We start from the raw sequence: 21,627 nt of genomic DNA, 5'->3' as shown, positions 1-21,627 counted from the left end.
GACTTTGATAAAGGTCGGATTGTAGCCTGTCGCGATTGCGGTTTATCGTATCGCGACATTGCTGCTCACGTTGGTCGAGATCCAATGACTGTTAGCAGAATATGGATTCGGTGGGTTCAGGAGGGTATTACGGAACGCCGTGCTCGATCCTAACGGCCTCGTATCACTAGCAGTCGAGATGACAGGCATCTTATCCGCATGGCTGTAACGGGTCGTGCAGCCACGTCTCGATCCCTGAGTCAACAGATGGGGACGTTTGCAAGACAACAACCATCTGCACGAATAGTTCGACGACGTTTGCAGCAGCATGGACTATCAGCTCGGAGACCGTGGCTGCGGTTACCCTTGACGGTGCATCACAGACAGGAGCGCCTGCGATGGTGTACTCAAACGACGAACCTGGGTGCACGAATCGCAAAACGTCATTATTTCGGATGAATTCTGATTCTGTTTACATCATCATGATGGTCGGATCCGTGTTTGGCGACATCGCGGTGAACGGACATTGGAAGCGTGTATTCGTCATCGTCATACTGGCCCATCACCCGGCATAATGGCATGGGTGCTATTGGTTACACGTCTCGGTCACCTCCTGTTCGCATTGATGGCACTCTGAACAGTGGATGTTACATTTCAGATGTGTTACGATCCGTGGCTCTACCCTTCATTCGATCCCTGCGAAACCCTACATTTCAGCAGGATAATGCACGACCGCATGTTGCAGGTCCTTACGGGCCTTTCTGGATACAGAAAATGTTCGACTGCTGCCCTAGCCAACACATTCTCCAGATCTCTCACCAACTGAAAACGTCTGATGCATGGTGGCCGAGCAACTGGCTCCTCACAATACGCCACTCACTACTCTTGATGAACTGTGGTATCGTGTTGAAGCTGGCAGCATGGGCAGCTGTACCTGTACACGCCATCCAAGCTCTGTTTGACTCAATGCCCAAACGTATCAAGGCCGTTATTACGGCCAGAGGTGGTTGTTCTGGGTAATGATTTCTCAGGATCTATGCACCCAAATTGCGTGAAAATGTAATCACATGTCAGTTTTCGTATAATATATTTGTTCAATGAATACCTGTTTATCATCTGCATTTCTTCTTGGTGTAGCAATTTTAATGGCCAGTAGTGTAAATCTTTTTCGTCGCCTGACAGAACGCGACAAATTAGCTACCGTCCCAAATCCGCATGCGTCAAGCCGAAGACAAAGCAAAACTCATAACTGAGAAGTATGTATTATTGCTGAATTTTGTTACTATCTTCACCTATTTCCGATTCTGTCAGCTTGTTCACAAGTGCAAATTGTTTTGAAATCCGTAAGTGGCCATTTCATTATTTAATTATAAGTAATTCTGTTTGAAAATTTGAATTACGTGCACTCTGTTTATCGTAAACTTAACACAGATGTAAACGTTACAATATATATCTTTCTGCATTACCTGTTAAGTGGTTAGGTCCAACTTTTCGCATAACTCCGAGGCTTCAATGGAGGGCTTATTTCAATAGTGGTACAAGTCCATTTTTGTTCATATTGAGATACAGAGTCCTCAAGTTAAATAAGCGCTGAAAAATCTGCAGTTAAGGTACTAGAAATATTCAATCATATGGCTTCTTGCTAGAGATGAACCTTTCCTTCTGTTTGTTTGGCTCATTAATTTCACAAGCATTATAGACAGAAAAGTGGAGGCAATGGACTTGTACCACTATTGAAATAAGCCCTTCAAATAACCACGCTCGATCGTGTCCAGTCATAAGCGATAATAGCAAATTGAAAAATTAAATTGAATTACGCGGAATGTAATTCAAACGAGTGAGCTAAGTGTGGGGGAAGAAGCATGTTAGTGATATATCAACGACGACATAAAAAGAATTATGGACACTAAAGGCATTACTTTTAGCCAGTGGTCTGAAATATTTCAACCCTTCCGTACCTGAAACCTAAGACTTCCAACAGAGTTTCATGGATTAATTTTCGAAGCTTCGGTGTTCCTTGGTAGGGCTGTAACTATGACGATGTAGCTCACAGCTTAGGATTGTTTAATAATTGGATTTTTGTTATAAATGTCTTTGCAAATTATAATGCAATGTTTTGGACATTAGGAGAGAACAGATTTTTCAGTTTCACGCTTATCTAAACCATGTCAATATTCAGTTATATATATAAAAAAATGGTTCAAATGGCTCTGAGCACTATGGGACTTAACATCTATGGTCATCAGTCCCCTAGAACTTAGAACTACTTAAACCTAACTAACCTAAGGACATCACACAACATCCAGTCATCACGAGGCATAGAAAATCCCTGACCCCGCCGGGAATCGTACCCGGGAACCCGGGCGTGGGAAGCGAGAACGCTACCGCACGCCCACGAGCTGCGGGCAGTTACATATACTTTTATATATTTATATCATCATAAAATCGGTGCTCGATGCGATATATTGCATTGAAAAAAACATCGATGTATATTTTTAATAGCCATTCCTAAGTAAAGTCATGGAGTTCGACACTGAAAGTCCCCTCTCACACTAAGGGCTGTGTATCCAGACGCAGTGAGCTAAAGAGATTTTTCTGTTCTTCCATATACATTTCATTTCAATAGTTTGAAATCACGACTTCTTAAATTGATGTTACGAAAAAATTAACTGTCAGTGCCTGTCTATTTTGTACTGGAATTATTACTTTCTTCTTGAAATACGTGGGCATTTGGCTGTCTCCTACCATACCAACTTGAATACGTTCTCCAAAGGATATCAATAAATCCGAGGGAATCTCCTCTGCTCCAGGTGCATTGTTTCGACTTAAGTCTTTCAGTGGTCTGTCATGTTCTTTTCTCAGAGTGACATCTCCCATCTCACCTACATCTGCTTCTCTTCTCTTTGCATAATATTGTATTGACGTTCGTTTTCTCTGTATAGCCTTTCTACATATTCCTTACCCCTTGTAGAGTTGCCACCATTGCTTAATATTGGCTTGCATTTGAGCTGTTAATATTCGGACAGGTGCTTCTCCTCTCTCATTAATTTTCCTGTATTCATGCATGCTTCTACAGTTTTGTATTTCTGCACCTGTAATTCCTGCATTACCATTTTGCAATTTCTGTAAGTGTCATTTCTAGACATCTATATTCACTTTTTCCTGGTTCATTCGCTCCATTTATGTGTTTTGTCCTTTCGTCAGTAAAATTCGTTACACATTAATTGCTACTGGGTACTGTCTCTTTGCCTATTTGATCCTCCGTTGTCATCAATATTTCACCTCTCAGGGCTATCCATTCATCTTCTACTGTATTCCTTTTCCTTGTTTCAGTCAATCGTTGCCTAATGCTGTGTTCGTGATTTTCAGCAACCTCTAGTTCATATAATTTATTCAGCTCCCATTTATTTAATTCCTTTCCTTTAAGCTGTATTTTCAGTTTAGTCTGTAGTTCACAGCAAATAAATTATGGCCAGAGTTCACATCTACAGCTGGAAATGTTTTGCGGTTTGTAATTTGGTTTAGAAATATGTTATTACTATTAAACAATCTATCTGAAAATTTCCACTTATACAACTTCCTTTCAAGATTCTTAAAGCATGTGTCAGCTGTTATTAAATTGTGCTCTGTGCACATTCGTGTGCTCGCAAAGGGATAGACAAGGATGTGGACGGAGACCAGTGGCGTCCTTTTTGGAAGTATTATCCTAGTATTTAACTTAATCAGTTTAGCGATTTCACAGAAAATCCATATCATCATGACATGTGGGGTATTTGGTCGCCCCCATAGGCGGACGCAGTGGTTAATCACTGTGTCACTTCGACAGGCTTCTGTTAACCAACCCTGTATCCTGCACTCGTAGGCACTGACCATGCCATATGGTGAAACTTAAGTGCCGAACATGTCAGTATTATTAATGACCGTTTAAGGCTTGAAGGCGAAATTAACGGAGGACAAAGACTATGCTAATGTATTGCAATGGTACCGACTTGCATCAATACATGAACTTTGAGACAATTTAAGATAGATGTTGTGAGGCGTTGTACGAAGGCGTAAAGTGGTCAGATGACTCCAGAAAGTTACCATAGCCCAGTTACTTGCGTAGCTTTGGTTAGCGGCATTTAAATGCACTTAGGACGGTCGAACGGCTACTCGTTCTCGAGAACACTGCTGATGGTAATGACCGACCGCTTTGTCAGCAACAGTGTTTGTCACGCCTATCAAATTCTTGATACACTGTGGCGTCAAACCTAGAATAAATATGCTTCATCATTAAATAGATCACAAACAGAATACACTGTCTTACTGTACTACTAGGAATCTACCGTTATTAAGTTATACTTGCCACAATGGCCAGGTAGGACACCACTACTGTCTCTCGTTATGTGATGAAAAGAACCAAATTTAATTTTTATCTCGAATTACTTGTTTCGGACGCGATGCACATCTTCATTATCTTGCAACGATTCTAAACGTACATGCAATGTCCACTGGAGTTTGCAAATTGAAGCACATTACATAATTTTAGTCTTTCGAACTATTATCACCATTCGACCTGAAACGAACACAACAGATAAAACGTTTCACATCAGGAATGGCATCCCTCTATGTCATCAATAAATGGTTATACGGGGCGACAATTATTGAACTACACGAAAAAAGCGTAAATTAGTTATAAACTATGGCGTGGTTACATTTTGTTCAACATGTAAAAGTCACTACAGATATTCGGATTTAGGTTATGACATGTTCGACATTACTGCCATCATCATCGTTGATGTGGTGGGGACGAAGAGCGAAACTGTGCATAAACCGCTGAAGTTCCGGAATATCGATGCTGTCGATTGGCGTTATTGCTGTACACCTTGTCTTTCATGTAGCCCCACAAAAAGGAGTCGCATGTGTTCATAGCCAGAGAATATGGCGGCCAGTCGAGGCCCATGTCAGTGGCCTCTGGGTAAACCAGAGCCAGAATGCGGTACCCAAAGTGCTCCTCTTGGACATGAAATACTCTCCTCCTTAGATGGCGTCGAGCTCCGTTTTGCCTGAATCACATCTCGTCGAAATCAGTGTCACTTTGGATAATGGGGATGAAATCATCCTCCAAAACCTTGACGTACTGTTCGACAGTCACCGTGCCATCAAGGAATATCGCAATGATTATTCCGTGACTGGACATTGGCCGCGCGGGATTAGCCGAGCAGTCTAGGGCGCTGCAGTCATGGACTGTGCTGCTGGTCCCGGCGGAGGTTCTAGTCCTCCTTCGGGCATGGGTGTGTGTGTTTGACCTTAGGATAATTTAGGTTAAGTAGTGTGTAAGCTTAGGGACTGATGACCTTAGCAGTTAAGTCCCATAAGATTTCACATACAGTTGAACATTTTTGAACTGGACATTGCATACCACGCAGTCAACCGTTGAGGGTGAAGAGACTTCTCGATCGCAAAGTGCGGATTCTCAGCCCCTCTAATGTGCCAATTTTGCTTACTGACGAACCCATACAAATGAAAGTGGGCTTCGTCGCTAAACCAAACAATATTCACAAGTCCTGTTCGTCAATTCTGTGGACATTAGCGTAGGCGCATCGGAACCGCTGTTCCATGGTCCTAGGGTTTAATGGCTGAAGAGTTTGAATTTTGAATGGGAAGAGATGCACGACTCCAACAACAATTTGTCGCAATGTTTCTCGGTTTATTTCCACGTGCTGTGCAGCTCGTCTGATCGATTTCCTGGGGTTGGTTTCAAACACAGCGCGTGCCTTCTCGATGTTTTCAGGCGGTTTCACCCTTTTTGAACGACCGGAGTTGCCTACAGTGTCATCACGAACACTACCCGCTCTCTCAAACTTGCGAAGCAAATTCTTGATTGTTAGCAGACTTTGACCGGTTGCCTTCAGCTTCACACGGTTGCAAACTTCCCTTCAGTCGCAATCCGGCTGTTATTGCTTGCATAGTAGGCCTTCACAAGCGCTATACGCTCAGGTACGCTGTACCGTGACATATTCACGTTCAAATGACCGACAACAACAAGGTGCGTGCGCAAGCGCATACTAATTCCCATGTCCCACGACCAACCATACAGTCTGAGCATGCTAACGCAAACCGTTGAGAAGTTATGACGATTTTATTTCATATAGTTCAATAATTGTCACCCCGTAACTTCTAATTGATCGCTTAACTTTTCACAGAATTTTTATGAAGCGTTGTTTATGGTCTAAAACTTCAGCTTGCTCGTGTTATTAATTATACAGTGTGGAGAACAATGCTGGAAAAGAAGTTTTGACTGCAGCGTGCACTAATCACAAAGCAAACGGCACTTCTTTTACAGTAAATTTGTACCACATGAATATAACTGTCTCATCTTAATGCTGACATTTTCTGTGGTACGAAAGATGTTTCAACTTTCGTAAAGCTTAACGCACTGGCATGACGTTACTCCTTAATCCGGCGCCACTTGTATCCTTGGAGAGTGGCCTAAACTTAAATTTCCGGGTGGTGGAGTATTCAACAATGCCACGTAAGTCCATAAAGTCAAATGTATTTCTACTCAGTGACTTCTTGCTAGATCTATAAAAGAGATACCACTGAATTCGTCTCATGAGATCTTCTATTCTGGCGGCAAAAATAGCGTAGTTCTATTCAAAATCGAAGTTGATACCTGTTCTCGTTTATTAGCGAATTTGCGAGAGCGCACTGCTGTTTGTTTCATGAGCCTCTGGTCACTATTCGCGTGGCTGAAACCAATGTAACATCCACGTGATAAATTTTTGGCTACCGTGCGACGAGAGGAAATTATGCCTCTAACAGTTATAAACATTATGTATTCGACGTATGAAAAAACAGTGAAAACTTATAAATATTAATTATTTATATAATATTCTATGATGTAATTAGACTGTGTATCATACAAAGACAATGATAATTCTAAACTCCTTTTATGATCTGCGTTTGTCTTCCTTTGTTTTTACCTTTCGTTGGTTGGCTTTTGTAAGTTGCGGACGCATATCAAACTGAGGTCTGTTAAGAAATTGTAATTATTTGTTAATTATTACTTGAAAATAGAGTTCATTATTATTATAAATATGAGTGAATAATTATTTGTAACTTTAATTCCTCTCTCAGTAAGCATTATCTGTGTTAATTATTTCTTTCCGCTGCAAGGAGTGCAGCCATTGATGATAGCTATTTGTATCGCGTTTTTGTTTGTGTTTTCCTTAGAAACAAATCAAATGTTTGCTTGATGAGGTCTAAATAGTGCACAATATGAAAGTATAGTTTATAGAATTTAATAATCATTTCAAATACTTACTTATTTGGTCTAACAATAGAAAGTCTCTATTAATTGTCTGCCGCCATCTTAACAATTATCTCAGCGGCAAATTCAAATTACACAACTCTGCAGACATAAATGCCGAACGTAACACAAATGTGTAAAAATAAATGTGCACCGGTGGTTCCGAACTCATTTTAATGAAAATGATTCGAATCAGATTGGTTCTTTAAAAATAGTGCTCATAGCACGATCGTTATAGCAAACTTTTCTAGCTGATGTATGGAGCCGAAATTAATTACGCACGAGTTGCGAAGAATATTGTTTCAGGTAACATACGTCAGTGTTGTGCGCGGCTGATATTCGGTGGTTTCAATGATCATTTTGCTGAAGATAACTGTTTCCATCATAATCCATAGTTGTATAGAATCTGTTGTGTGAACTGTGATTTAGTGACACTTACACAACTTGCAGACAACACTTCAACACGACGTTAACTTGGAGTTCTTTAGCAACTTGATCAAATCTTTAGCCGGGAGAAAAATTATTTAGTAATTACTCAGTGTAATAAAATAAGATTATCATTTTCATTTACAAATTAGTTAAATACCAAACCACCGAATAACACAGCGAACGCCACACCAAATTACAGATGCCTTTAACGGGTAAAAAGTAGTTAGAAATGAAAAGCTAGGCGCCTCGTCCTGTTCACAAATCTATCATGAGAAACAGTGACATACGCGAGCGTCTAAAAAAAAACGTCACATCAACAGCGCAATTAAAAACTGTTTAGAAACATTGCACTGGTGCGTAAAGTTATACAATTTCTAAAATAATCCACCTTTAATGAAGTCAGGATATAAAACATAGTTAATATAATACACGGAGACATTAATATTACACGAGTCTGTACAACAGTGGATAAACATAGTTAAACAATTGCCTAAGATAAACGCACAGCGTATATTTGCAATCTAGTAACATCGAACAATTACAGTGTTGTTTTCTGTAAGAAGGTACAAAACTAAATTGTGTCGCTAGCAGCGCTGATGTTCTATAGTTAAGAGTGGTTCAATACTTACAGTGGAAAGTTTCATGCACTTGTGCCTCTGAGAACTGGCGCTGAAATATTGTAACTGCGCCGTCTGCTATACACAGCAGAAGCACCTGCAAATAAACGGCGAATGTTATTCACGGTCTGATTCGCTGAACAATTCTAAAATTTTAGTGCAGTTCAACATCGTGTCTGTCAGATATACTCAGGTCTTACAGCCATACAGAAAGTCGTGCAGAAAGAAAAACCCGACGCGAGATCAGGGAAGGGGTTATTGCAGCTAGTAACAGCAAACACTCAGCGAAAGGTCACAAATGCACCGTTGCCGTGTTACAACCACAAAATCACAAGTAATCAGTAACGATAGCGCGAAAATGTGTGCTTTTAACCTAACAGTCCCCAACGAATACATGTTATCCCAGAGACTGCAATTACTGATCACATTAGCCCAAGCTAATTTTTTCAGCTGAACTCTCGAAGTCCTCAAAAGTTGTTGTTTTGTCAAAAACTGACATTTTGAGCCTCTGGCGGTGTACAAAATACGGGTTGATGCTTGCAGAGAAGTACGATTTCGGATGACGTGTCATGTCTACCACAGAATTTAAACATGTGTTTTCGCCAATTATCGAGGGTAGACTGAAGTCACGAACCAACTACAGTTATATGAGTGCGGTACCTATTTGAAATGAGATTCAAGTTTCCTTTGAAGTCTTCAGCAACTGTATCATCTGAGTCGTGGATCAGTAAAAGGAACCAATTATTGATTCATTCTAGTTGTTAAGTATAACCTCTAACTATACTAACTCTCAGGAACTATCTACTTCAATTTCACTATAGCGTAAACTACTTCTGACGGCAATAAATACTCCACCATCAACTGTACTTTATCCTTCCGGAATATGGTTTGGTCCTCGGTAAAAATTTCGACTGAACTTATTTCCGATTTTAGTCAGCTTTCCATACCTATAACGATTTGAGATTCAATGCTTTCTATTAACGCTTGGTGCTACGGTTATTTAGCAATGCTGCGACAGTTTACAACTACAATATTTATTGTTCTTATGTCTACCCTCTTCCTGTTTTCGTCCCGCACCCTTTGAAACTGAAGCCCTTTCTGCAAATTCTCGAGACCATGTAACCTAAAACCTTTTTGTTACACATTATGATATGAATGGCTACTTATGTAATGCAGCATTTTCTTCACCGTGGGATTTGGCCTTTTTACAGTCTTTCCTTCTGACAGAAGTTTTTTTTTACTTCATTGTTTAAATAAGCGACGTTCTGTTCAAAATCGGCTATTCATGGTGTGTCAGGAGCGGCGCGGACTTAAGCAACTAAAGCATTTTCACTTTAATAAATTGTTTACATCTTCTGAAATCGTTATGAGGCAAATTACAGTTAAATAGTTTCGCACATCATATTTTGGTTGTAGAGCACCAGCACCCCAAGGAATTTTCGTCATATGAGGGAATAAAATTAATGTAAACTGCAAGATAAATGTATCTTAAAGTGAACAAGCCATCTGGTGATAAACCTGTCGGTTCGAAACCGGCAGCTCGCGCTATTTATGTAAATAAATACGATTACGAAAAGTGTCCTCTGCAAAACTCAAGCAGTGTTTTTAAAATGTTACCAGTTTTTCTGTGGCCTTTACTGAGTAAAGCTTTTAAATCAACTACTCTATAATTAATCTAATTTCATTGATTTTTTAAATAAACTTCACTATAGCTTGACAGTAAAACGGTCAACATTAGGTATTGTAAAGTGCAACACTTTTAATAATAAGATCTAAAGGCTAAGTGTATTAACTTGAGCTAATTTTCGGAAAGCAGGAATGAATTATTACGATAGATCAGTAACTGTAATTACTGATGGAAAAGCAATCGAAAATTAAATTTTAAACAATTTTGTTTCCTCAAAATATCATTTACTCTTTACAGTTAATGCTACGAAGTTGTCATATGGCACGGTGTCTAAAATTCTTGAGGTCAAGACTGTCGATCTCCGCTCACTGGTCGATAATTGGGTATGTTTTGTGGCCGTGATTAAAAAACGGCACATTTCAGATTTATTGTTACCTGGAAAATTACGCTCTATTTGATGTCCCATACACACTGACACGAGTTTTTCTCCACGTAGAAATGAAGTTGTAGATTATGAAAAAGTGATACAAAATACACTTCCCATTACGTACTTAAATTTACTTATATGCGAGGTCTTACACTAGCGAAAACGGCCAGATCGTTGAATCATTACTCGACTAACCCATCGACCAATCTGATTTACAGCCTAGGTTCCACGAAAGACAATTTTTTCAGTCCTTACGCAAAACTACTTGCACACAAGAAACTGTGTTGATGTCGGGGAACAAACCGACGGAAAAATCATAGCACGTTTGGCTCTGTGACTGAAGGTCTCGATGCGACACAGTCCACCGGACGCTCTGTGACGTCATGCCATGCGCCGGCAGTGTAACCGTGCCAACATAGTGTGCCAACATCTAAAACGCCTTTCTTTCTTTTGTCATCGGCCTGGTTTTGGGCGGTTCGCAACGACTTCTTCCCCAGACCCGCCCTCTTCCTTTCAGAGACACAGTTGTACAGGGTTCCCAGAAGGAATCGTCAATGTTCAGGGATAAGACAGGAACTATCATCTGAAGCAAAAAACGTTTTATAAACATATACCCTATTCTGAATGGTTTTCGAGATAGAACACTTTTAATGTACATCGTCATTTATTTTCCATATTATTCAGTGCACTGTCAGGTACACATAAGCACATCAGCTACTAAATATTGCCGGCCGCGGTGGTCTAGCGGTTCAGGCGCTCAGTCCGGAACCGCGCGACTGCTACGGTCGCAGGTTCGAATCCTGCCTCGGGCATGGATGTGTGTGATGTCCTTAGGTTAGTTAGGTTTAAGTACTTCTAAGTTCTAGGGGACTGATGACCACAGATGTTAAATCCCATAGTGCTCAGAGCCATTTGAACCATTTTTACTAAATATTACAACATGCGTCTTACAAAGTATTGGCGAATGGTCGACTTCGGTTTATTGGGAGAATTTTACTGCAGAGTAGTTCTCCTGTAAAGGAGACCGCATGTATGACACTGGTGCGATCTATTCTTAAGTACTGTTCGAGTGTTTGCGATCCGTACCGCGTCGGAATGAAGAAAGACACCGAGCAATTCAGAGACGGGCTCCTAGATTTTTTACCGGTAGGTTCGAACAACACATAACTGTTACGGAGATGCTTCGGGAACTGGAATGGGAACCCCTGGAGGGAAGGCGACGTTCTTTTCGAGAAACACTACTGAGAAAATTTAGAGAACCGGCATTTGAAGCTGATTGCCAAACGATTCTACTGCCGCCAACGTCCACTGCGCGTAAGGACCACGAACATAGGATACGAGAACTTAGGGCTCATATGGAGGCATGTAGACAGTTGTTTTTCCCTCGTTCTATTTGCGAATGGAACATGGTGCAGGGTACCCTCCACCACGCACCGTGGTTCAAATCGCTCTGCGCACTATGGGACTTAACTTCTGAGGTCATCAGCCCCCTAGAACTTAGAACTACTTAAACCTAACTAACCTAAGGACATCACACACATCCATGTCCGAGGCAGGATTCGAACCTGCGACCGTAGCGGTCGCGCGTTCCAGACTGTAGCGCCTAGAACCGCTCGGCCACCACGACCGGCTCCACGCACCGTGGGTTTGTTGGGGAGTACCTACAGTTAAGCGCCAAAAGAAAAAAAAGAAATAAAACTTGTATAGGTATACGTATTCAAATACAGAGATATGTAAACAGGCAGAATACGGCGCTGCGGTCAACAACACCTATATAAGACAGCAAGTGTCTGGCAGAGTTGTTAGACCGGTTACTGCTGCTGCAGTGGCAGGCTATCAAGATTTAAGTGAGTTTGAACGTGGTGTTATAGTCGGCGCACGAACGAAGGAACACAGCGTCTAAATTTTCAAACGTCTGTGAATTCCTAACGGACCAAACTGCTGAAGTCATCGGTTCCTAGACTTACACACTACTTAAACTAACTTAGGCAAAGAACAACACACACACCCGAGGGAGGACTCGAACCGCCGCCAAATCCGTGACACGGCGCCTTAAACCGTGCGGCCACTCAGCGCGGCACAGCATCTCCGAGACAGCGGTGAAGTGGGGATTTTCCCGTGCGACCATTTCACGAGTGTAACGTGAATATCAGGAATCTGGTAATACATCAAACCTCCGACATCATTACGGCCGGAAAAAGATCCTACAAGAACGGGACCAACGACGACTGAAGAAAATCGTTCAACGTGAAGAAGTGTAATCCTTCCGCAAATTACGGCAGATTCCAGTGCTGGAACATCTACGAGTGCCAGTGTTCGAAACATTCAACGAAACATTATCGATATGACCTTTCGGAGCTGAAGGTCCACTCGTTTACCCTTGATGAGTCCATGACAAAGTTGTTCAAATGGCTCTGAGCACTATGGGACTTAACAAAAAAAATGGCTCTGAGCACTATGGGACTCAACTGCTGAGGTCATTAGTCCCCTAGAACTTAGAACTACCTAAACCTAACTAACCTAAGGACATCACACACATCCATGCCCGAGGCAGGATTCGAACCTGCGACCGTAGCGGTCTCGCAGTTCCAGACTGTAGCGCCTAGAACCGCACGGCCACTTCGGCCGGCTGGGACTTAACATCTGTGGTCATCAGTCCCCTAGAACTTAGAACTACTTAAACCTAACTAACCTAAGGACATCACACACAACCATACCTGAGGCAGGATTCGAACCTGCGACCGTAGCAGCAGCGCGGTTACGGACTGAAGCGCCTAGAACCGCTCGGCCACACCGGCCGGCGAGTGCACGACACAAAACACTAACCCTCACCTGGACCCGCCAACACCAACACTGGACTGGAAATATGTTTGCCTGGTCGGACGAGTCTCGTTTCAAATTGTATGAAGCGGATGGCCGTGTACGGGTATGGAGGCAACCTCATGAATCTATGGACCCTGCTTGTCAGCAGGAGATTGTTCAAGCTCGTGGGGCGAGTGCAGCTGGAGTGAAATGGGACCCCTGATACGTCTAGATACGACTCTGACAGGTGACACGCACGCAGGCATCCTGTCTGATCACCTGCATCCATTCATGTTCGTTGTGCATTCCGACTGACTTGGGCAATTCTAGCAGGACAATGCGCAACCCTGAAAGTCCAGAATTACTGCAGAGTGGCGCCAGGAACACTCTTACGAGTTTAAATACTTCCGATGGCCACCAAACTCCCCAGATATGAGCATTATTGAGGATATCTGGGATGCTTTGCAACGTGCTGTTCAGAAGAGATCTCCACCCTCTCGTACTGTTACGGAATTATGGACAGCCCAGCAGGATTCGTGGTGTCAATTCAATATAACACTACTTCAGACATTAGTCAAGTCCGTGCCACGTCGTGCTGCGGCACCTCTGCGTACTGGTGGCAGCCCTACACGATGTTAGGCAGGTGCACCAGTTTCTTTGGCTCTGCAGTGTATGTTGTTGCGGGTCCTGACTCGTGGGCTACCTTTCCGACGCTGTTGGACACGGACTTAAGTGTGGTCTAGTGGTCCGAGGTTCACAAACTTAAAAGGAATTTCTGTTTATGTAGTTCTTGCCTATCCTTTCCAGGTGTGTGCCTAGTTGTGCTTCAGAAGAAAGACTTGCATGTTTAAAGTTACTTATTCTATTTATTTAGTTACGAATGCATTTGCCAAGTGTGTCATTTATTGTTTGTAAAAATAATTTTGTCAATGTTCAGTTTGTCCTCAGTCTAGTCCTCGAGATGCTTAACATCGAAAGCATGTTATTGTAATCGCATTACTATAATCCAATGAAATTTTCATTAATGTAAATTGGTTTCTGCCGTTTGATCTGTAACCACTGATCGCTATCATTCTACTGTTAATCATGGCACAATAATTCAGTGAAAGTTGCATTAGAGTATTACGGCTACTGCTATCTGATGTGCAACTAGTAATCAATATAGCGACAAGCTGTTCAGAGTGTAGTTATTTAAACCTGGTTTGTTGCATTTACTGATTCTATCTGCAACATAATTATTGTCTCAAGGTCAAACTTGTGCCTGTTTAGACATCTGGCAACCTCTCATTTGGAATTTTTTTTATCAGAAATGTTATTTAAATTAACTCTTTGCATGGATAAAACTTTGCTTGCAATAAAAGGTGAACGAAATTCCCCCCCCCCCCCCCCCCCAATGTCCAGTCCTTCCACTTGGTCCTTTATGGGCGTTTTATGAAGTGCTGATGTACCCTCGTACCGTATTGTTTCTAGTAGATCTTGAGTCGAGACAAATAAAGACTCTTCAATTGACAGTCTTTTTCATATATAAACTGTTTGCCACTAATGCTTTTCTATGTTGTTGTGGTATTCAGTCCTGAGACTGGTTTGATGCAGCTCTCCATGCTACTCTATCCTGTGCAAGCTTCTTCATCTGCCAGTACCTACTGCAGCCTACATCCTTCTGAATCTGCTTAGTGTATTAATCTCTTGGTCTCCCTCTACGATTTTTACCCTCCACGCTGCTCTCCAATACTAAATTGGTGATCCCTTGATGCCTCAGAACATGTCCTACCAACCGATCCCTTCTAGTCAAGTTGTGCCACAAACTCCTCCCCAATTCTATTCAGTACCTCCTCATTAGTTATGTGATCTATCCATCTAATCTTCACCATTCTTCTGTAGCAACACATTTCGAAAGCTTCTATTCTCTTCCTGTCCGAACTATTTATCGTCCATGTTTCACTTCCACTCATGGCTACACTCCATACAAATACTTTCAGAAATGACTTGCTGACGTTTAAATCTATACTCGATGTTAACAAATTTCTCTTCTTCAGAAACGCTTTCCTTGCCATTGCCAGTCTATATTTTATATCCTCTCTACTTCGACCATCATCAGTTATTTTGCTCCTCAAACAGCAAAACTCCTTTACTTTAAGTGACTCATTTCCTAATCTAATTCCCTCAGCATTACCCGACTTAACTCGACTACATTCCATTATCCTCGTTTACCCTTTGTTGGTGTTCATCTTATACCATCCTTTCAAGACACTATCCATTCCGTTCAACTACTCTTCCAAGTCCTTTGCTGTCTCTGACATAATTACAATGTCATCGGCGAACCTCAAATTTTTTATTTCTTCTTCATGGATTCTAATACCTACTCCGAACTTTTCTTTTGTTTCCTTTACTGGTTGCTCAATATACAGATTGAATAGCATCGGGGAGAGGCTATAACCCTGTCTCACTCCCTTCCCAACCACTGCTTCCCTTTCATGTCCGTCGACTCTTATAACTGCCATCTGGTTTCTGTACAAATTGTAAATAGCCTTTCGCACCCTGTATTTTACCCCTGCCACCTTCAGAATTTGAAAGAGAGTATTCTAGTCAATAATGTCAAAAGTTTTCTCTAAGTCTACAAATGCTAGAAACGTAGGTTTGCCTTTCCTTAATCTTTCTTCTAAGATAAGTCGTAGCGTCAGTATTGCCTCACGTGTTCCAGTATTTCTACGGAATCCAAACTGATCCTTCCCGAGGTCGGCTTCTACCAATTTTTCCATTCGTCTGTAAAGAATTCGCGTTAGTGTTTTGCAGCTGTGACTTATTAAACTAATAGTTCGGTAATTTTCAAATCTGCCAGCACCGGTTTTCTTTGGGATTGGAATTATTATATTCTTCTTGAAGCCTGAGGGAATTTCGCCTGTCTCATACATCTTGCTCACCAGATGGTTTGTCAGGGCTGGCTCTCCCGAAGCTATCAGTACTTCTAACGGAATATTGTCTACTCCTGGCGCTTTGTTTAGACTCAGGTCTTTCAGTGCTTTGTCAATCTCATCACGCAGTATCGTTTCTCCCATTTCATCTTCATCTACATCCTCTTCCATTTCCATAATATTTTCCTCAAGCCCTTGTACAGAGTCTCTATATACTCCTTCCACCTTTCTGCTTTTCCTTCTTTGCTTAGAACTGGGTTTCCTTCTGAGCTCTTGATATTCATACAAGTGGTTCTCTTTTCTCCAAAGGTCTCTTTAATTTTCCTGTAGGCAGTACCTACCTTACCGCTAGAGAGATAACCCTCTACATCCTTACATTTGTCCTCTAGCCATCCCTGCTTAGCCATTTTGCACTTCCTGTCGATCTCATTTTTGAGACGTTTGTATTCCTTTTTGCCTGCTTCATTTATTGCATTTTTGTATTTTCTCCTTTCACCAATTAAATTTATTACCTCTTCTGTTACCCACGGATTTCTACTAGCCCTCGTCTTTTTATCTACTTGATCCTCTGCTGCCTTCACTACTTCATCACTCAAAGCTACCCATTCTTCTTCTGCTGTATTTCTTTCCCCCATTCCTGTCAATTGTTCCCTTATGCTGTCGCTGAAACTCTGTACAACCTCTGGTTCTTTCAGTTTATCCAGGTCCAATCTCCTTAAATTCCCACCTTTTTGCAGTTTCTTCGGTTTTAACCTACAGTTCATAAACAATAGATTGTGGTCAGAGTCCACATCTGACCCTGGAAATGTCCTACAATTTAAAACCTGGTTCCTAAATCTCTTTCGTACCATTATGTACCCATCTGAAACCTTCTAGTATCTCCAGGGTTCTTCTATGTATACAACTGGTTTTCTATACGAAGTGTTAATCAATTCTACTGAGGATGAATTTCTTGAAAATTATTGTAGATTTGCTCTTCCTCTACCGATAACAACACTTACATTGAACGTGAAGCGGGCGCGCTGTTCGAAGCTTTTGACAGAGCTGGACCGCGGCTGCGCCTGCAGCTGACCTGGGCGTTGCCAGCGCTGTGCTGGGTGCGCCTCCAGGTGACTCACACCGGAACCTGCAGCCGCCACCCGCTGCTGTCCCCGCTCTGCGGGTAGCTCCACCTGTCAGGTGCTGCAAGGCGCTCGCCGCGCCATGCCACCACGATTGACTGAAATTCGGAAGTGTGTCTGGCATTCCGCTGAAATCGCACAGTTGTCGCGTCCCTTGCTTACTACTTCTAAGCCGCCATACTGGATTCAGCATATTTCGGTTGTTTCCCTATTACACTGAAGTGCCAAAGAAACTGGTATAGCCATGAGCATGCAAATACAGAGCTACGTGAAAAGGCAGAATACAACGCTGTGGTCGGCAAAGCGTATATAAGACAACAAGTCTCTGATGCAATCGTTACTTCGGTTACTGCTGTTATAATGGCAGCTTATCAAGATTTCAGTAAGTTTGAACGTGGTTTCATAGTAGGCGCACGGGCGGTGGGACAGAGCATCTCCGACGTAGGAACGAAGTGGGCATTTTCCCGCACGATTATTTCACGAGTGTACCTGAAGAAGAGAAATTTGTTAACATCCAGTATTGATTTAAGTGTCAGGAAGTCATTTCTGAAAGTATTCGTATGGAGTGTAGCCATGTATGGAAGTGAAACCTGGACGATAAATAGTTTGGACAAGAAGAGAATAGAAGCTTTCGAAATGTGGTGCTATAGAAGAATGCTGAAGATTAGATGGGTAGATCACATAACTAATGAGGAAGTATTGAATAGGATTGGGGAGAAGAGAAGTTTGTGGCACAACTTGACCAGAAGAAGGGATCGGTTGGTAGGACATGTTCTGAGGCATCAAGGGATCACCAATTTAGTATTGGAGGGCAGCGTGGAGGGTAAAAATCGTAGAGGGAGACCAAGAGATGAATACACCAAGCAGATTCAGAAGGATGTAGGTTGCAGTAGGTACTGGGAGATGAAAAAGCTTGCACAGGATAGAGTAGCATGGAGAGCTGCATCAAACCAGTCTCAGGACTGAAGACCACAACAACAACAACCGTGAATATCAGAAATCCGGTAAAACATCAAATCTGCGACATCATTGGGACTGGAAGAAGATCCTGCCAGAACGGGAACAATGGCGACTGAAGAGAATCGTTCAGCATGACAGATGTGCAACCCTGGCGTAAATTGCTGCAAATTTCAATGCTGGGCCATCAACAAGTGTCAGCGTGCGAACCATTCAACGGAACATCACCGATATGGGCTTTCGGAGCCGAAGACCCATTCGTGTACCCTTGATGACTGCATGACACAAAGCTTTACGCCTCGCCTGGGCCCGTCAACACCGACACCTTGCCTGGTCGGAACAAGTCTCGTTTCAAATTGTATCGAGCGGATGGACGTGTACGGGCATGGAGATAACCTCATGAATCCATGTACCCTGCATGTCAGCAGGGGACTGTTCAAGCTGTGGAGGCTCTAATGGTGTGGAGCGTGTGCAGTTGTAGTGGTATGAGACCCCTGATTTTTCTAGATACGACTCTGACAGGTGACACATATGTCTGATCACCTGCATCCATTCGTGCCCATAGTGCATTCCGACGACTTGGGCAGCTCCAGCATGACAATGCGACAGCCCACACGTCCAGAATTGCTACCGAGTGGCTCCAGGAACACTCTTCTAAATTTAAACACCTCCGCTGGCCACCAAACTCCCCAACCATGAACATTATTGAGCATATCTGGGTTATTTTTGGGTGAGGAGACCAGACAGCGAGGTCGTCGGTCTTATCGGATTAGGGGAAGGAAGTCGGCCGTACCCTTTCAAAGGAACCATGCCGGCATTTGCCTGGAGCGATTTAGGGAAATCACGGAAAACCTAAATCAGAACGGCCGGACGCGGGATTGAACCGTCATAAACACATGAAAACCTATTAAAGGAAATTTTACACTCGGAGCCTGATGATTACATCTACATTTTGCGAAAGGACAGTGGAACTTTATATGGCTTGTCCAGAGTTACAGCGCCCTCACGGTGAAAAAGAACACACAACTGCGGGAAAATGTATTCTCTACTACTTGGTCTTCTACTGGCAGTTCATTAAAATACCGCAGCATGGGACCATATAGCCTAACTACATCGTCCGGATAAGAACAGGAGAAATTAGATTTTTTTATTTCATTGCACTTGCGCTTGCATGCTGTGAGTGGAATACTGATTTTCATCTTAACTTATTCCTGCGTAATACACTGAGGTTACAAAAGCCTTGGGATACCTCCTAATATCATGTCGGACCTTCCCTTTTCCCAGCGTAGCGCAGCACTCCGATGTGGCGGGGTATCATCACGTCGGAAGTCCACTGCAGAAGTATTGAGCCATGCAGCCTATATAGCAGTCACATGCACAATATCCTGCACTGGCAACACTTTCGCAGTTATTCGCTAAAATGTTCCTGGTGCAGGATGCTGTGCGTGGGTTGACTTCTCGATTATGTTTCGTGTCGGGCGAAATGGGTGGCCAAATCATTCACTCGAATTGTCCAGAATGTCCTTCAACCCAACAGCGAACACATGTAGACCGGTGACATGACACAGTTGTTCGGGAACATGAAATCCATGAATGGCTGAAAATGGTCTCCAAGTAACCGAACGTAACCATTCATCGTTAAGGCTAAGCCTTTCCACTGTAGAAATACTCGTTTGATGCTACTGTGTTGCTATAGTGAAAAGCTTAGCTTTGACAATGACATATATACGTGTCGGAGGTTTTTAAACGTCTGACGTGCGCTAAAGCAAAGTATGTTGCCACACTATTTGATAGTGGCCCTAAGGACGAACTTGCAATAGTGAAGTGAAATAGTTTTCTACAGTCAACGGGGAACATGATACGAATTAATAACATTCGTTACCAGTAGTTCCCATGTGAAGTGCAAAGTTACGGTGCACGAATAGAACAATTGATTGAGAGGAAAACTAGAACACCAGATTCACTGATAGAGTCCTAAGAAAACGAAACCCATCCAAGATAGAGGTTGGTTGCAAATTCTGTTTTTTACGATTCTTGTGAACTGATTGTTACATTAAGACACTTGCCAGGCAGAATAATAGCAGAATTCAGTAAGGGCGAGGTTTTCACGGAGACGCTGAGATGCTCGTCAAATTTCAGTGGCAGACGCTACAAGGCAGGCATTGTGAACCACACCGACGTTTAATGGCTTACTGATTGCTTACTGTTAAAATTCTGAGAGCTTACCGTTCCAAGAAGAGTTCCTCGCATTCACCTCTCGAAATGGCCATAAAGGGAGAATCAGAGAATGCGAGATAATAAAGAGGGCTACCGTCAGTCGGTCATCCCACGAGCCATTCTCGCACGGTAGAGGAAAAGTGGTAATTGTTAGGGGGGGGTGGAGGAGGGGAAACTGGGGATGGGTGGGAGCTGACCGGGGAGGGGGGGGGGGGGGGAGGCAGAGAGAATGTTAGCGGTAGCAGAAGTAACCTCCGCACGCATCGTGTAGCGATCTGCTGAGTATGGATGCAATGATTCGGTGAAAGGGTAAAAGCTGGACAGTTTCCGGACTCAAGGAGCTGGAGTGTGTTGCGGAGTGAAGCGGACAGGGTTGGCGCCCTGCAGGGCGAGGCGAATGAAGGAAGGAAGGAAGTTATACGTTTCACTTTCCGTCGACGATGAATTCTTTAGAGGCGGAAGATGCAGTAGAATTCGGGTGGAGAGGGAAGTCGGCCGATTTTTTTTTTTTTCAAAGGAACGACCAGTGAATTCGTCTTAAACGAATGTAGGAAACCACAGGAATCACCGAGCGAGGTGGTGCAGTGGTTAGCACACTCGACTCGCATTCGGAAGGACGACGGTTCAAACCCGCGCCCGGCCATCCTGATTTAGGTTTTCCATGATTTACCTAAATCAGTCAAATGCCGGAATGGTTCCCTTGAAAGGTTACAGCCGACTTCCTTCCCTATCCTATTCGAATCCGATGGGACAGATCACCTCGCTGTTTGGTCCCCTCCCCCAAATTGATCAACCAACCACAGGAATCCGAAACGCCTGTTTCTGGGTGAGGATTTAAGTCCCGAATGCGAGTCTAATGTCTCACCACACCACCACCCCTCCCCGTGCATGGCGAACAGATGAGGTGCAAGTATCTCGTAAGTTTTGATTTTGCATGCTGCGGATGCAAAAATGAGTACTGAAATACCAGAGCTAAGATTTAGTTCCAAGAAGTGCGCTAGTTTGTCATCAGCCACGTGTGGGCAGAAATGCAGGCCTATTACGTCAGTTTTCGGTGGCATTGACACAATAGGTTGTATAGCTAAGAGCAAGCTTGTAAAGGCATCTAGTCTATGGAAGGAACATGACTAGGTTTGCTGTAGTCTCTTTGGAGGATGAAGTGTTTTCACTTGTCATCTCACGACATTTCTCTCTGGAGGTTGTTGGGTGCTGATCGCAAGTAACAGCCAGTTCAACTGAAATTTGATG

At 42.8% G+C, this 21,627-nt stretch overlaps 1 protein-coding gene across 1 annotated transcript in view; it reads right to left on the bottom strand.

The window, feature by feature from the left end:
* Positions 1-21,627, bottom strand: part of LOC124794862 (Na(+)/H(+) exchanger beta-like) — a 677,818-nt gene that overhangs the window by 509,156 nt on the left and 147,035 nt on the right. Inside the window, exon 2 of the mRNA XM_047258533.1 lies at positions 8,329-8,413. The gene's annotated coding sequence lies outside the window, so the exon portion shown is untranslated. The remainder of the gene's footprint in view (positions 1-8,328; positions 8,414-21,627) is intronic.

The sequence above is a fragment of the Schistocerca piceifrons genome, chromosome 4 (genome assembly GCF_021461385.2).
Source record: "Schistocerca piceifrons isolate TAMUIC-IGC-003096 chromosome 4, iqSchPice1.1, whole genome shotgun sequence".
Taxonomy (NCBI): domain Eukaryota; kingdom Metazoa; phylum Arthropoda; class Insecta; order Orthoptera; family Acrididae; genus Schistocerca; species Schistocerca piceifrons.
The sequence above is the reverse complement of the archived record's forward strand: the minus strand, read 5'-3'. Positions and strand labels throughout refer to the sequence as shown.